The sequence below is a fragment of the Arvicola amphibius genome, chromosome 3, assembly GCF_903992535.2.
Source record: "Arvicola amphibius chromosome 3, mArvAmp1.2, whole genome shotgun sequence".
Taxonomy (NCBI): Eukaryota; Metazoa; Chordata; class Mammalia; order Rodentia; family Cricetidae; genus Arvicola; species Arvicola amphibius.
Window position 1 is genome coordinate 140,384,381 of NC_052049.1, and position 6,000 is coordinate 140,390,380.

The following is a 6,000-nucleotide window of genomic DNA, read 5'->3' on the forward strand; positions in this document are numbered from 1 at the left end:
CCTGCCTGCACTCCCCACTAGATCTCCTGAGAAGCATGCTAAGGGGCCCTCAGAATTGGCTGCCAAAACCTCAGGGGGTTACCAAATTTCCACGTGACCCAAGGTAAGATGCTCATGATAATTTTCCCCACTCTGGGCTACACCCCTACTGCTAAAACTCCTGCCCAGAGGGATGTCTTTTCTAAGGTTCCAATGACAAGTGAGGCACAGTTCTGCTGATTGACTCTGGGGAGTCAGTTGAGTTTATTGGGGTTCCTTATGAAGCACAGGTGAGGGTTACTTACAGGGGTGTAGCCAGGCCTCCTACTATCACACCCAAGGGATGAGAACAGGAAGTTCACAGCACATGCCTATAATCTCTGTTCCTCAGGAGGTTGAGGCAGGATGATCATTTGAGCACAGGTTTAAAGATAGCCTGAGCAATAGAGCAAGACTGTCTCCAAACAAAACAAAACCAGTCAAGTTTGGAACTATCATTTCAAAGTATCCTGGTCTAAAAGTAGTGTGAAGGTTGGGCTGAAAAGATGGCTCCACAGGTAAGAGCACTTGCTGCTCTTCCAGAGGATCCAAGTTCAGTTCCAACCATGTATTACTCGTTTCAGAGGTTCCAATGCCCTCTTCTGGTCTCCATGGGAACTGCATGCACGTGGTGCCCATACACACCTGCAGATCTTCCTTGGGTATTTAGCCACCTGAACACAGCAGGTATTCAGTATTTGTGACAAATGAATAAAAGGCCCCTACTGGGCAGGTCACAATGGGAGAGGCGGGATCTAAAGAACAGAGAAACTTTGGGAAAGCAGCTGTGTTTATGTCCTGTGGAAGGAGAGAGGTGAGGCTGCCCAGAGCACATCTTACAGGAGGCATGCTCCCTGTAAATGTAGGGATCCTTGTGAAAAAGTTCAAATCACTTTAAGAGGGATGGCATTTCTCAATAGAAAGATAATCAAAGGAGGCTGGCTATAAAGTTTGACTCTGTGTGGCCTCTGTAGGACCAGCTCCACAGGGGACACAGATTTCCTGTACTGATATGTCAAGCTCTCACAGTACAAGAGAAACCAGCAGAATAGACTGGGAACATCAAGGGATTTGGCGTGGTTGAACGTTTTGCTGGTTGGTTGGTTGGGTACAGACAGAGCCTGTACTTCTAGCAGCTAGGCTTCCTGCCTTAGAGGCTGGAGAATAAAAGCAGGATGTCAGCATTCAGCAAGCTGGAGGAAGTATGAACCTAAAAACAGTAGCTTCAGAGCCACCATCCTGGCCACTCCAGACCACACTTGCTATAACCATTACCCCACTGCATCTCCCAGTGCCAGCGCTAACACATCAGGACCTGAGTCCACTTTCCTGTGCCTTAACCAAAGCCAGGATGGCTCAAATTCCAAGATTAAAAACAAAAAGTTAAAGCATTTAATAATGTTTTTATATTCTCTGGGCCACATTAATGAACCATTCTTTGGGTTGGATTATTTGGTAACAAGGTGATATATGCAGACTATTCACCTGGGCAGTAGTACGTGGGTAGAGACTCCCAAACCACAGTAAACATATTTTAAGGTTTGGCCTGTGGCTTTTTTTAGAACACACTTTTCTAAAATATGTCTAAAGCGAAAGGAGCCAGCTGGACCATTCAGTGGCTAGGTGCAAAATAATGAAGAGTTTAATTTGCCTTCCGTAAGGCAGGCCCCAGGGTTTCATGTAGCCCAGGCTGGCCTGAATCTTGCTTTGTAGCCAAGAGTGACCTTTAACTTTTGAGCATCCTGCCTCTACTTTCCAAGTGCTGGGATTATAGTGGCATGACTACACCTGGGATTATAGGCATGCATGATTACACCTGGTGTTATGGAATGTCGGGAGTAGAATCAAGGACTTGGAGCCTGCCAGGAAAGCACTCTCCCTCCCCACCTCAAGTCCACCCACAGCCAGGTCCAAGTTCTCCCTGCAGACCTGAAGTAAGGGCTCTGACTCCATCTGCTCCAGAGTGAGCAGGACAGTGATGGTCGTGGGGATCATGACCACGGCAGGAAACTCAGATTTCTTGGGAAGTTTAAGGAACTTCACATCCAGTACCCAAACTGCTGAACAACTCCAGGAAACAGATGTTCTGTTCTGCTCTGTTCTGTTTTGTTTTGCTTTGTGGTAAGGACAGAAGCCAGGATGCACACTCCCAGCAAGCACCACCACTAAGCTATGCCTCAGCCCACCATGGAGATGTTCTTATCTACCTCATTGGTGAGGGTGCTGAGGCTCAGAAGAACACAGACTCACCAAGATCACTTCCCTGCCGAGAACTGGAGAAGCCAGAGGTTGAATGCACAGTCTGCAGAATCAGAGCTTCGCTGAGCAATTCCAGGACCCCTTCCTTCCTCATCTTACACCACACCTGCCTTCCCCTCCATCCTAAACTCACAGATCAGAGGACCACAGAGCCTCAGGAGTCTCAGGATGGGTGGGGTCATGTGATTCTCCCTCTGAGTGCTTCAAGCTTGCAACCAGTGAGGACAGCGAAGGCCTCCTGGGAGACCTGCCCTCGACATCAGAACTGAACAGAGATCTGGCCCTCTGTGCACTGGTATGCCAGTCTTTCACAGTCCCGGGTTCCCGTCTAAAAGTCAAGGGCACAGAAAATGACTTTCACATTCCTTTTCTCTACCATGCAAGGTCAAATCTTGTGCCAACGTGGTTGAGAATAAGTCAGGGCATGAGAGAGTCTTTAGAAGTAACAGTGACAGCAGCCATGTTAAAAACTCAGCCTGTTCTGATTTGGATATGAAGTGTCCCCTCAAAGAGCTCAGTCTCCAAAAGCAGTGCCTGTATCTCTAATACAGGGCTGTACTGTTACTTTCAGTGACAGAATCAAAAAGGCTGTGACCTCATCAGTGGCTCAATCCACGGATGAAATCACAACGGTGCTGTTATTAGGAGGATGTTCCAACCCCAGGGCCAGACCCCGCTGAAGCACGTAGGTCCTGTGGGGGGGGGGAGTCTTGGAAGTCTCACTTCACCCCAGCCCCTCCCCCGTTTCTCTCTGCTTCCTGGCCACCACGAGGTGAGCATCTCTACTCTACCAGCCTCTACATGACACTGTCTCAGCACAGAACAGCAGAGCCAGCACATCACTGGCTGAAACCATCAGCCAAAAGAAATCACTCTTCTTTTAGAGATGTATATCACAGCTATAGTGAGCTTCTGCCAGAGGGGCCGGGTGGGGGAAGAGCTGGGCAGTCCAGACCAGGATGCTGGAGCAGAGACACTGGAGGAGAGCGGCTGGCTCAACAACCCCAGTCACACATCTAAGAGGCAGCAGGCGTTGTTTGAACACTTACTCCCCAGTTGGTGGTGCTGTTTTGGAAAGTTGCAAACCGTTTAGGAGGTGGCCTTTCTCTGGAGGAAGTGAGCCACTGAACAGGGGGTCTTGGGGTCACCTCCCAAGAGCTTGTATTAAGGGTGCACGCCACTGCACCTGGTTATCTATTTTTACTTATGTGTATGCAGGCGGGGCTGTATGTGGGTATGTGTATGTGTGTGCAGGTGTATGTGTGTGCAAATGACCACAGACGCCAAAGGTCTCTTGGATTCCTTTAGAGCTGGAGTTACTTGTCAGCTGCCTGCACGGAGTGCTCGGAATCAAACCGGAGACCTCGAGAGCAGCAAGCGCTCTCAACCAATGAGTCTTCTCTCCACCCACAGGCCCTTGAGCTTTTATACTTAGGCCTCACTTCCTGTTCTCTTTCCGCTTCCTGATTCTGCTGGTTAGGTTTTGTGTTTTGTCTCATCAAGTTGGCACAAGCTAGGGTCAGTGAAGAAATGGGGTCCTCAATGTAGAAAATGTCTCCTTCCTATCGGCAGTAGGCAAGTCTGTGAGCCATTTTCTAGACTGATGATTTTTTTTTAATATTTATTTATTTATTATGGATACAATATTCTGTCTGTGTCTATGCCTGCAGGCCAGAAGAGGGCACCAGACCTCATTGCAGATGGTTGTGAGCCACCATGTGGTTGCTGGGAATTGAACTCAGGACCTTTGGAAGAGCAGGCAGTGCTCTTAACCACTGAGCCATCTCTCCAGTCCTAGACTGATGATTGATGTGGAAGGGGGAGGGGAAAGAGGAGGAGAGGCCCCGCCCACTGTGGTGCCTGGCCTGGACCAGTGGTTCTGGGCTGATTAAGAAAGCAAGCTGAGGGGCTGGAGACATGGCTCAGTGCTTAAGAGCATTGCCTGCTCTTCCAAAGGTCCTGAGTTCAATTCTCGGCAACCACATAGTGGCTCACAACCATCTGTAAATGAGGTCTGCTGCCCTCTTCTGACCTGCAGACAGATAGAATATTGTGTACGCATAATAAATAAATAAATATTAAGAAAAAAAAAGAAAGCAAGCTGAGCAAGTCAGGAAGCAGCTCCATGGCCTTTGCTCTAGTTTCTCCTCTGACTTCACCTCATGATGTGCTTGTGCCCTATAAGGCGAAATAAACCATTTAGTTCCCAACTTGCGTTTTTGTCATGGTGTTTTAGCACAGTGACAGACACCAAAGTAATACACTGACTGAGATCCCAAAGTGTGGCTCGTGCTCCTGTCCCACCTCCTCTGCTGTTGCAGATTGTAGTTCTCAAACTATGAGTCGAAATGAGCCAGTCCTTCTTGAAGTGGCTGTTGTCGAGTGTTTTGTCAGCCCTTAGCACTGCAAAATTCCATGGAGCAGAGTAGATTCCACCACTAAACCGTTGTCAATGACTAGGAACAATGAAGGAAGATTTCAGCAGCATGGTTGCCAAAGTGAGATGCCAACATCCCGACCTCTTGGACCATCTTAATGCGAGCAAAACAATTGTGACGGATAGTATTCGGAGATGCACCGTGCGCTTGTCTCTTTTATTTACATGGCTCTCATAGGCTCTGAGAACTTTAACTTGTGGGAACCTTCCTTCATAAAATGATCGTATTTTATTGGTACCCTGGTATATAAAACAATATATTAATATTAAACATAAAAATAGCCCCTTCCTGCTGAAAGTTCTCTCCCCTTCTGATTTTAAGAGACGTCAATGATCCTGAATTCAAGCACAGTGCCTGTTTCCGACTGAACGGCGCCTTGCTTGTGTGTGGATGAGTTTGTGCCCTACACTAAATACCCGGGGAACTTTGAAAAATACCTTTGCTTGGGCCCCATGTGGGCCAATTAAATCTAAGGTCTAGAGGAGAACGTCTTTTGTTCATTCCCCCAGGTGATTCTAAGGCATGACTGGGACCACACTCCTGGCTCAAGTGATATTTTCCAGGTAAGATCTTTGGTTTCTCCATAGAAAATAGCTTTCCTGGGTTTTGTTTTGTTTTATTTTTGTAAATTCTTATTTTCCGAACACAGAGGCTGACTTCTTTTCCATCCAGGAAAACCTCCGTACTTGCAATGCAATGTTCTTGAACTTTCGCCAGAGCAAGGCTCGCCGAGTCCTCTATGGCTCCATCCAATCTTCGTTGTGTGAGGCTCTTCACACAGTTGCCTCAAGGGTGAGATCCAACCCTGTGGATGGTAGGAAACGGGGAATCTCCCAGCGACAGCTTCCAAAGCTAGGCCTAAACTGAAGGGGTGGGGGGCATGAGACTCATACACGGGGTTTGGTTTGAGGAACTAGAAATATTATTGTGGACCAAGAGAAGCTGGGGCTGGAAGTGACTGTGGATCCCTAAATGTGAAGGCTTGGATCTAACTAGGTCCTCGGGTAAAGGTGCTTGTCACCAAGGCTGACGACCCAGTTCAAGCCCTGGGACCCACACAATAGAAGGAGAAAATTACATTCCCAAGAAAGAATCAAGGGCTAACTGTAGATGAACGTTTCTGCCAGCCACCAGCTCACAAATAACGACACGGAGATTTATTGCTACCTATGAAAACTTGGCCTTAGTTTAGACTTTTTCCCAACTAGATCTTATAACTTAAATTAACCTGTTTTTTAATTTCTTCACATTTCCCACGTGGTTCAGTTATCTCTCCTCCGTACCG